This window comes from Pteropus medius, unplaced genomic scaffold, assembly GCF_902729225.1.
Source record: "Pteropus medius unplaced genomic scaffold, Ma_sr-lr_union100, whole genome shotgun sequence".
Taxonomy (NCBI): Eukaryota; Metazoa; Chordata; class Mammalia; order Chiroptera; family Pteropodidae; genus Pteropus; species Pteropus medius.
Window position 1 is genome coordinate 1,227,933 of NW_024355695.1, and position 11,715 is coordinate 1,239,647.

At 34.2% G+C, this 11,715-nt stretch overlaps 1 pseudogene; it reads right to left on the bottom strand.

Moving 5' to 3' along the window:
• Positions 1 to 6,459: 6,459 nt before the first annotated feature.
• Positions 6,460 to 11,239, bottom strand: LOC120599881 (putative high mobility group protein B1-like 1; annotated as a pseudogene).
• Between the last annotated feature and the right edge of the window lie 476 nt (positions 11,240 to 11,715).

An 11,715-nucleotide genomic window follows, 5' to 3' on the forward strand; every position in this document is an offset into this window, starting at 1 on the left:
GGTGCTCCTTGCTGAGCAGCACCAAGACTCACACTGGAGGCAGCCTCAGTTTCTGGTGTGGTTTCTTGAGGTAGCTATAAGCACAGCATCTGTGAATTGCTTGCTGAATCTTAATAGGTAGAACCGGAAGGTCACAGGCTGGGACTAAACTTGGCCTGCAGCTGAATCTCTTTCAGGACTGTGTCTCTGGACACCTACTACACAAAGGCATGCTAATAAGACCAGAAGACTTAGGAGCTTTCTTTAGTACATAGAAACAGACATAGAAATGCAGCCAAAATGGGAAGTCAAAGAAGAAGAACCCATATGAAAGAACAGCACAGAGCTCCAGGAAAAATGGAGTCAAGCAATCTCACAGATGCAGAGTTCAAAACACTGGTTATAAAGATGTTCAATGAACTTAGGGGTAGTGTAGATGAACTCAGTGAGAACTTTAACAAAAATATTAAAGGAAACACATAAAAAAGGAAATGGAAATTATAAAGAGAATCAGTCAAAAGTGAAGAACACATTATTCGAGATAAAGAGTATATTAGAGAAAATCAAGAGAGTGAATAAATAAGAAGATTGAATTACTGATATAGAGGATAGGGAAGCCAAGGACACTCAATCAGAACAGCAAAAAAAAGGAGTCAAGAATATGATAATAATTTAAGGATCCTATGGGACAAAAATTAAATGTAACAATATCTGTCATAGGGGTCCCTTAGGAGAAGAAGGAGAACAAGAAACTGAAAACCTATTTGAGGAAATAATGATGGAAAACTTTCATAACCTGGTGAAGAAAGTAGACATAAAACCCCAGTATTCTCAGAGAGTCCAAAAAACCAGGAAACCAAAGAGGCCCACACCAAAACATATCATCATTAAAAAGCCAAAGGTTAAAGATAAAAAGCCAAAGGTTAAAGATAAAAAGAGAATCTTAAAAGAAGCAAGAGAAAAGCAATTAGTTACCTATAAGGGAACACTCATAAGACTGGCAGTTGATTTCTCAAAAGAAATTATACAGGACAGAAGGGCTTGGCACAAAATATTCGATGTGATGAAACCCAGGATCTACAACCAAGAATATTTTATCCAGCGAAGCTATCATTTAGAGTCACAGGATAGAGAGAGAGCTCCTCAGACCAAAAAAAAAAAAAAAAAAATGCTAAAAGAATTTATGAACACCAAGCTAGTATTGCAGGAAATGTTGGAGGGACTTCTTTAAGAAGAAAAAACATGTATCAAAAACATAAAGAATGATAACGATATATCTATCAATATGTATCTCAAATGGAAAAGAATTAAGTGTTCCAACTCAAAGATAGGGTAGCTGAATGGATGAGAAAAGAAGACTCTTATACATGCCTCCTACAAGGGACTCACTTTAGATTAAAAGACTCACACAGACTAAAAGGAAGGAGATGGAAAAATATATTGCCTTGATATATCTAGAGGATATTATGCTGAATGAAATAAGTCAGAAATAGGAAGACAAATATTGCATGGTTTCACGTACATATGAAATCTAAATAACAAAATAAATAACAGTGACAACAAAAATATAAATAAACTCATAGATAAGTGGCACTCATAGTAGAGAGCTACTAGATAGGAAGGGTGTTGGGGGACAATGAAAAGGGCAAAGGTATTAAGAAGTGCACATGAGTAGTTACAAAATAGACATGTAAATATAAAATGTAGCATAAGAAAAATTGTTAATAATGTAGTAATAAATGCGTAAGGGGGAAAAGGGGTACTAGATTCAGTGGGGTGATCATTTTGTGAGTTATATAGATCTCTAATCATTATGCTGTACAACTGAAACTAATATTAATATATTAGTTAGTTAATATAATTAATAATATACTGTATACCAAATATAATTGAAAAAACTCATTGACTTGTACCATGAAAATATGAGCAAATAATTATCTATTATATTTCAATAAAGACAGAAAACTAAAATATGCAAAGCTAAATACAAATTGGCAGTTACAAAACAGTCATGGGATGTAAAGTATAATTGAAAAAATTTTTAAATAAAAAATAACTAATGCTTAAAAATATATATATATATGTTTCTTCTTAGATCACATAAATCCTAAATAAATATTTCTGATCAGCAAGTGACTATGTTACAAGTGGTGCTTCAGAACACAATCCCAGACCATCCCATCAGAGATGGAAGAATCTAAACAAATTTGTATTACTTTTTATGAATTTGTAAGTTTTTTAAAGATTATTTTTTTAGATGAATGACCCAAAAGTGGAATTACTGGGATAAAGATTATGGACATTTTAATAATATTTGATTTTCAAAATGCTGATCATTCTAGCAAAATAAGAATATGAAAATTTCATGCTCTTCGCCTGGATTTGGCACTTTCTATACTTAAATATACTTACAAATTGTATAGATGAATAGTATCTATTTTTAAATTTGCAGTGTTTTGGTTTCTAGTGGAGATGAACATTTTTCATAGGGTTTTAATATTTAACTTTTATTAATCTATTCCCATATAAATATTGCAATTTTATTTTTTAATTGATCGTTACACAATATTAAATGAATGATTACTCTGGATTTTAGATACAAAATGTTTTCTTTTTTCACACAAGAAGACAAGTTTCACAGTAGCAAGAGCTCTCTTTTGAATATATATTTAAGTTGTAGAACAAGGGTAGGTCCTTAATAAATATAACTTAATGAATTTATACCCAAAAAGCCTAATTGATCATCTCATATTTTCCATATACAAGAATTCCAAAGATGGCCAAAACCTCTGCAGTTTAGTAGAAACAAACTAAAAACATAATAAAATGTTATAGAGTTCATGGTAGATCAGTTGTTTTTGCTGAGATGAAGATTTCACATGCCCTGCTAGTTCCATTTCCCAAATTCCAACATGGAGTATCTATAAGGTGAAACATGGAATAAGAGAAAGACAAAAGTAGAAAAACCTCTGGGAAGAGTGAAGATGCTTTTGAACTGATGTGTCTGGATGTAAGGGAATGACGTGGCTGTAATCTGGAGAAGAAAGTTGTTCAAGTTGCTGTGAGAAGATAAATCAGACAAGTTACACCTGCCCATCCATACAGGTACTATCAAAAAAGCCCTACTATGTTGAAAACTTGGGGTAAACAGAAATTGATTAGTTTTAGGCCTGACTCCTCCATATATCCATTTCTAAATCCCCAAGGCTGATGGATTGAAATCCAGAGCAGTTTTAAAACTTTAGTATATGTTAGAATCACCTTGAGCTTGGTTTGTGAGAGCTATGGAACCTATCAGCAACAAAGAGATCACACTTTTAAACTTACTGTTAAAGTTAAGCACCAATTTTTGGACTCAGACCAAAGGAAAAAATAATGTATCATTACAAAATATTCTCCCAACTATTCAAAAATCCAAAAATACTTTTACTTCCCAGCTCTCAAATCAATTTGTCAATGATTTCATTAAAACTGGGTTTGTATTAAGTGCTTTAAAACAAGTCTCTCTCCACCTAGGGGAGATTCTGAATTCCTCTGTTCTGCTGACTAAATTCATTCAATACTGATGTTTTACTTTGCCTTTCTCTGCCAAATCTGGACATACTTTGGACTACACTACTGTATAGTTTGAATTAAATAATCTCTGAGTTCTTTTCTACATCTGACATCATGATTATGTGATTCTATCTCCATTTTTATTTTAACTGAGATAGTTAAGTAGTGCCTTAAACCATATTTTAAATTCAGGAGTCCTTCTATCTTATATTTATAAAGCACTTTTCTATGAGCTCAGATACCATTATATTCGGCAGCATATTAGCTCACTATATTTTCTTAGTCCTTCACTTATCTGGCACAGTACTGAGACATCAAATAGGTATAAAATTCACTACTTGTTATAAACAAATTAGAGTCATAACATTGTCTATAGACTTATGCATATTATCTCACATCATCATAATAACAATTCCCTAAAAGAAATGACATAAGTTCACAGATTATACCTAAAATAGACATTCTAAATCCTTTATAATCTTGTCTCTTCACATTATACTGTTGAGGAATTTGAGACCTAGGGAAGGGATATCATTTGCTAAAGGTCTTAAAGTTAATTAGTGTCAGATCTGGGACTGACACTTCCAAACAAGTACTCTTTTCCTTTATCATACTCCCTCTTATATATGTAGGAAATATAAGGAACAGAAGATTATCTTTGTTGTTGGATTTTAAACTGCATCTATGTAGGGTCCAGTTTTCTTCATACAGATTTAAACTCATTTTAATAAAGAAATCATGTAAATGATAAATATACACAAAAGAAAGTATTTATAAATCACATTATTATTGGACTAGATCAATGCTTTTCATAGCATATATCAGCCCATTAGTAGATTTTGGAATCAATTGAATAAGGTAGAAGAAAATTTTCCTAATAAAAAAAATGTATTTACTTAGAAGCATTCAGAATGTCAACAAAATAGGTGCATTTTTTTTTTTTGCAATCAGAGTGGTATTCAGTTAACAGAACAATTATTTCGTATGAATTGCATCAGAGACAACTGAAGATGAAACATTACCATCTCCATATGTAACTAATTTATGCTGTGCACCACCAAGAACCTGCTTTAAAATGCCATGCCAATTTACAATCCCTAAAACGTACCAGGCAAGCTTAGGGGTTATTGAAACACCACCAGGACAGGGCTATCTAAAGACATATACGATAGTGCGTTAACTAAACAAAAAAGACTGAGAATCTTTGGAAACATGACAGAGCGAGAGATATCCCCAGATATCTCCCCTTGAAACAACAATAAGCTGATCTTCTAAAACTCAACAACAACAAAAAACACACAAACTGCACACCAGTACATCTGAGAATGGGATCTGTGCATAAGAGCTACCACAGGTCAGAACCCTGGGTGTCAGGTGGTGGACAGGGGGAAATAAAGAAGCTGTCTCTCATAGCTGCTGGAGTTACCTGTAGGAGGAGGGGTAAGAGAGAAGGAACGGCAAGTTCCCTGAACTACTCTACCTGAGAAAGCTGTGAGCTCCCCCCGCCCCGCCCCAGCTGGCCGGCAGCAGAGTCCAGTCATCAGGGCAGAAGGCAGAGAAGCGGGACGGCAGAAAAATGACAGTTGATTTTTACCAGCCGCGGTTGCAAAACCAAGGCTGAGTCGCAGCTCCCAAACCTCAACCCAGAGGGCCCCTACCTCCATAACCTCTGAGACTAATCACTGCAGAGATTGAGGGGAATCTGTGTAAATACTGTGAGACTGCTGCTAACACTGACAGGGACTGAAACTGAGAGTAGCAAGCGTGATAAAATATCTTTCAGAAAATAAAAAGGCATTATTAAGACTTTATATAAAGCAGGGATCCAAGAGGTTTAGACGCCACCTACTGGAAACCAAAAGAAAAGAGCCTTCTTAGCAACAAGATAAAGAAAAATCTTTATATAACAGTTCTTTCTGGAAAAACAGCAGAATAAATTTCCATTAATGCTCAGGCAGAGAAATAGTCCATTAAACACCATGAACAATCAAGATGACAAGGCATCTCAGAAAGAAAGAGAAGAATCTCTAGAAAATAAGCTTACAAACATAGAAATATACAATTTAAATGACAGAGAATTCAGGATGATACTTCTGAAACAACTAGGTGAGTTCCAAGATGAGTCATATCGACAATTTCAGGAATTGAAAAAACATCTAGATGAGCAGAACAAGGAGATTGAAACCTTCAAGAAGAACAGAATAGATATTCAGGAGATAAAAATAAAAAAGTAAAAAATAAAAAAATAAACTGCAAGAGCTGAAAAATGAAATAGCAAGCTTGGGAAATAGAGTCGACCAAATGAAGGAAAGAATCAGTGATATCGAAGACAGAAATCTATAAATAAATCGAAAGGAAGAAGAGAGAAACCGAAGAAGAAAAATAATGAAAGAGAAATTCAGGAACTAGCTGATTCATCAGGAGAGGAAACGTAAGAATAATGGGCATTATTGAAGGCGAGGAAAAGGAACAGGAATTAGAAAGCATTTTCAGACGAATAGTTGATGAGAATTTCCCAAATCTATGGAATGAGCTGGAGCTTGAAATTCAAGAAGTCAACAGAACACCCAATTATCTCAACTCAAAAAGGCCTTCACCAAGACACATTGTATGAAAATTATCAAAAATCAACGACAAAGACAGAATTCTCAGGGTAGCCAGGGAGAAGAAAACAGTAACTTATAAAGGAAAACCCATTAGATTTCTTCAGATTTCTCATTGCAAAAGTCACAAGCCAAAAAGGAATGAAATTAAATATTTAAACTATTAAATAAAAGGAACTACCAGCCTACAATTATGTAACAAGCTAAGCTCTTCTTTAGATATGCAGGAGAAATAAAGACCTTTCCAGACATACAAAAATTGAACAAAAATTGAGGGAATTCTCCACTATGAGGCCTGCACTATAGGAAATAATGAAAGAGTTCAGTTCACCTGAAATAAAATGACCAAAAATATACATAATTAAGAGTAAAGTGACTATCAGTCAAATAGAAGCAGAGGAGTGAAACCCTTACTAAGAAGAGGGCATTATAAGCTTAAATGATAATAAGAGAGTTGTTTTAACAAGATAGTAATGAACACTCAGCATACACAGAGACATATTGAGATAACAATGACTAAAAGGGGAAGATTCAAAGATCCAAATTTGCAAAGGGAATGGAGATGAGGCACACACAGAAGAAAATGGGTGACTGTTTATATATAACAATCTTTTACATATTCATAATGGTAACCACACACCAAAGATTCAGAACTGAAGTATATAACATAAAAGAAGAAGGACCAGACAGAAAAACCCATAAAAACCAACCAAATAAAGAAAACAGAAACACAAGGAAAAGAAAGCAATAGAAACACTGAGCTACCAGAAATGAAAAGATAAAATGGCTATAAGAAGACCTCATATTTCAATAATCACCCTAAATATAAATGGACTGAACTCACCAATAAAAAGGCACAGAGTTGCAGAACACATCAAAAGACAAAACCCAATCATATGCTGCCTCCAGGAGGCACATCTCAGCTTCAAAGACAAATATAGACTCAAAGTGAAATGGTGGAAAATGATATTTCAAGCAAATGACACTCAGAGAAAAGTGGAGTAGCAGTACTAATATCAGATGAAATAGACTTCAAATTAAAAAAGGTAAAGATACGGAGGGACATTTCATAATGATAAAGAGAATCATGGACCAAGAAGACATAACACTTATTAATATCTATGTTCCCAATCAGGAGCTCTGAAATATGTAAAGCAATGACTGATAGATCTAAAGGGAGAAACACAACAAAACACTATAGTAGTAGCGGACCTAAATATCCTACTGTCAGATATGGACAGATCATCCAAACATAAAATCAATAAGGAAATAACATCCTTAAATGACACATTAGACCAACTGCACATAATTGACATTTACAGAGCCTTCCATTCCAAAAGAGCTGCTTATACATTCTTCTCTAGTGCACATGAAACATTCTCAAATATTGACTCCACACTGGCATACAGAGATAGCCTCAATAAATATAAGAGGGTTGAAATCATACCAATCATATTCTCTGATCATAATGCTTTGAAACTAGAAATCAACTGCAAAAAGAAATCAGGAAAAACCACAAATACATGGCGATTACACACCATGCTACTGAAGAATAACTTTGTCAGAGAATAAATGAAAAGAGAGATCAAGAGATACATAATAACAAGTGATAATGATAGTACAATATATCAAAACTTTGGGACATGGCAAAAGAGGACATAAGAGGGAACTTCATATCATTACAGGCCTATTTCCAAAAACAAGAACAAGCCCCCCAAAACAACCTAACGCTTCATCTTAAAAAAAACTAGAAAAAGAAGCCCACATGAAGTCTAAAGTCAACAGAAGGAAGGAAATAATCAAAATTAGTGCAGAAATAAATGAAAGTGAAAAAAAATAAAAAACAATAGAAAAAATAAATACAACAAAGAGCTGGTTCTTTGACAAGGTTAATAAAATTGACAACCTCCTGGCTAGACTCACTAAAGAAAAAGAGAAAGGACACACATAATCAAAATCAGGATGAAAGAGGGGAAATTACGACTGATATCTCAGCAATACAAAGGATCATACAAAAATAGTATTAAAAATATATATAACACCAAATTTAATAACCTAGAAGAAATGGACAAGTACTTAGAAAAATACAACCTTCCTAGACTGAATCAAGATCTGGAAAATCTAAATAGACTGATCAGTAGTATCGAAATGGATACAATCATCAAAAATCTACCAAAAAGTAAAAGTTCAGGACCAGATGGCTTCACCAGTAAATTCTACCAAACATTCAAATAAGATTTAATATGTATTCTCTTCAAACTCTTCCAAAAAAATCGAAGAGAGGAAATACTTCCCAACTCATTTTATGATGCCAATGTTACTCTGATACCAAAACCTGGTAAAGAATATACAAAAAAAGAAAACTGCAACTCAATATCTCTCATGAACACAAATGGAAAAATCCTAAATAATATACAAGCGAACTGAATATAGCAACATATTGAAAACCTTATACACCATGAACTAGTGGGCTTCATCCCAGAGGCATAGGAATGGTTCAAATACATAAATTGATTAATGTGATATAGTGCATAAAGAAATTAAAAAATAAGAATCTTGTGTTCATATCAATAGATGCAAAAGCCTTCGACAAGATACAGCATCCATTTATGATCAAAATACTTAACAAAATCAGTATAGAGGGAAAGTACCCTAACATAATAAAGGCCATTTATGAAAAACCCTCAGCCAAAATTATACATAATGGTGAAAAACAAAAATCTTCCTGCTAAGATCAGGAACAAGGCAAGGCTGTCCACTATCGCCACTGTTATTCAATATAATATTGGAGGTCCTAGCTAGTGCAATCAGGCAAAAGAACAATATAAAAGGCATTCGAATCATGCAGATGACATGATTCTCTATACAGAAAACCCTAAATCCTCCACAATAACAGTAGTACAAACAATAACCAAATACAGTAAAGACTCTGTATACGAAATCAATGTTCAAAAATCCATAGCGTTCCTATATTTTAATAATAAAGTGTCAGAAAAAGAAGTGAAAAAATAATTCCTTTTGCAATTGCAAAAAAATAAAAAGAATAAAATAGCTAGGAATAAATTTAATGAAACATGTGAAGGACCAATATAATGAAAACTACAAGACCCTATAAAAAGAAATTGAAGAAGATACAAAGAAATGGAAAGATATTCTGTGTTCTTGGATTGGAAGAAACAACATATTTAAAATAACCATATAACGTAAAGCATTATACAGTTTTAATGCAATCCCCACAAAATCCCATCAGCGTTTTTTTTTTGTTGTTGTTGTTGTTTGTTTTTTTTAAATAAAGCAAAAAATCATCAGATTTACATGGAAGCACAAAAGACCCCAAATCACCAAAGCCATCCTGAGAAATAAGAATGAAGCTGGAGGCATTACTCGGCCTGAATTAAAACTATATTACAAAGTGACAGTCATCAAAATAGCATGGTATTGGCAGCAAAACAGACACGCAGACCAGTGGAACAGAATCGAGAGTCCAGAAGTATACCATTTTTATATGAGCAAATAATATTCAACAAAAAAGTGAAAAACATACAGTGGAGAAAGGAAAGCCTCTTCAATGAATAGTGCTGGAAAAACTGGAAAGCCGCCTGGAAAAGAATGAAACTAGACTGTTGTCTATCACCACACAGCAAAATTAACTCAAAATGGATTAAGGACTTGAATATAAGATCTGCAATAATAAAATGCATAGAGGGAAGCATAGGAACTAAACTCAAGGACCTTGGACTTATGAATGTGACCTCAAAATTAAGGCAAGTAAAAGCTAACAGTATGGAGGTTCCTCAAAAAACTAAGAATTGATCTACCATATGATCCAGCAATCCCTCTACTGGGTATTTACTCAAAGACTTGAAAACCCATATCCAAAAAGATATTTACACACCGATGTTCATAGCAGCATTATTCACAGTAGCCAGGGTGTGGAAGCAACCGAAGTGTCCTATGATAGATGATTGGCTAAAGAAGCGGTGGTACATATTTACAATGGAATATTTCTCAGCCATAAGAAGAGATGAAATACTTCCATTTGCAACAACATAGATAAACCTGGAGATAAGCATGCTCAGCAAAATAACCCAGATAGAGAAAGTTGAAAATTACATGATATCTCTCATATTTGGGATATAAATCTAAAAGCAGCAAATAAATAGGACAATCAAACAGAGAATCATGGACATGGACTATAGACTAGTGGTTACTAGAGAGGGTATGGGGTGGGGGAGGAAGGGGTAACTAGATGGTCAAGGGTGTCAAGTACAGGGGGTTAATGGTAGGGTGAAGTTGGTAAAGGGGATCCAATGTTTGGTGGCCATAGGAAACTGGACTTTTGCTGGTAAACACACAATAGAATTATAATGCACAACTGAAAATTATATAATTTTATTAACTAATGGTACCCCAATAAATTTAAATTTTAAAAAGTTAAAAAAGATTGTACAGTTTAAAAACAAAACTACACTAGAACCAACTTGTTTATCGCCATCTTCTTTATCTTCATATTCTTTATCTTCTGCATCTTTCTTCTTTTTCTTCTTTTTTTTTCAGCCTTGGTAACTCCCTTTGTTGTTGTTGTTGTTGTTGTTGTTGTTGTTGTTGTTGCATCAGGCTTTCCTTTAGCTTGACTTGCAGTACTATCTTTTTTGTATTTTTCCATCGGCTTATGGCCTTCTCTTCATAAGGCTGCTTGTCATCTGCAGCAGCATTATTCCATGTTTCTCCCAGCTTCTTTGCAACATCACAAATGGATAAGCTGAGAACCTGTCTTTGATTTTTGGGCAATACTCAGAAGAAAACAAGAAGAATGCTGAAGGAGTCCTCGGGTGCATCGAGATCTCTAAACTTCGTTTTTGTTTTCCTTTTTAGGAGGGATGTAAGTTTCATTTCTCTTTCATAGTAAGTATAGTTCACCTTTTCCATGTCTCAAATTTTCCTTTCTCTTTAGCAGAAATGGCCTTCCATCTCTCTGAGCATTTCTTGGAAAACTCTGAGACATTGACTGAAGCATCTGAGTGCTCCTCCTGGCAAGATTGTACAAATAATGCATATGATGACATTTTACTTCTCTGCTTCTTAAAATCTCCTTTTCCCATGTTTAATTACTTTTCCTCAGTAAGCACAGACTTTCCCAGTGCCTGTTCGGCTTGTACTTGCTCTGGTGTTCTCTATGATCAATGTACTGCAATCACTGTCCACAAGAAGTATTTTAATAGAATAGGATAGAATAGAAAATATCAAAAAGACACACATTTAGTAAATGCTTTATGAAACTTTTGTTTCAGATATATATATACATATATATCTGCCTCTGTTCTTTGGGTGTTGATTCTTCCTAGCAGCTGGGAAGGCATCTTGCTTTCATTACCCTTTCCTTGAAACTTGTCAAGTGAAGCAGAGCTGCCTATTAGAGCAGTGGTGATATCACTCTGTATTCTTGCAAGAGCCCCTAGTCTGAGTTTGAGAGGTGGGAGGTGACTAAATATTATTTGAATACTTATAACCATGCCTCCTTCAACAGAGGCTAGATCAAAAGCTTCCACTCTGGTGACAACTACAGTATGAAAGTTTT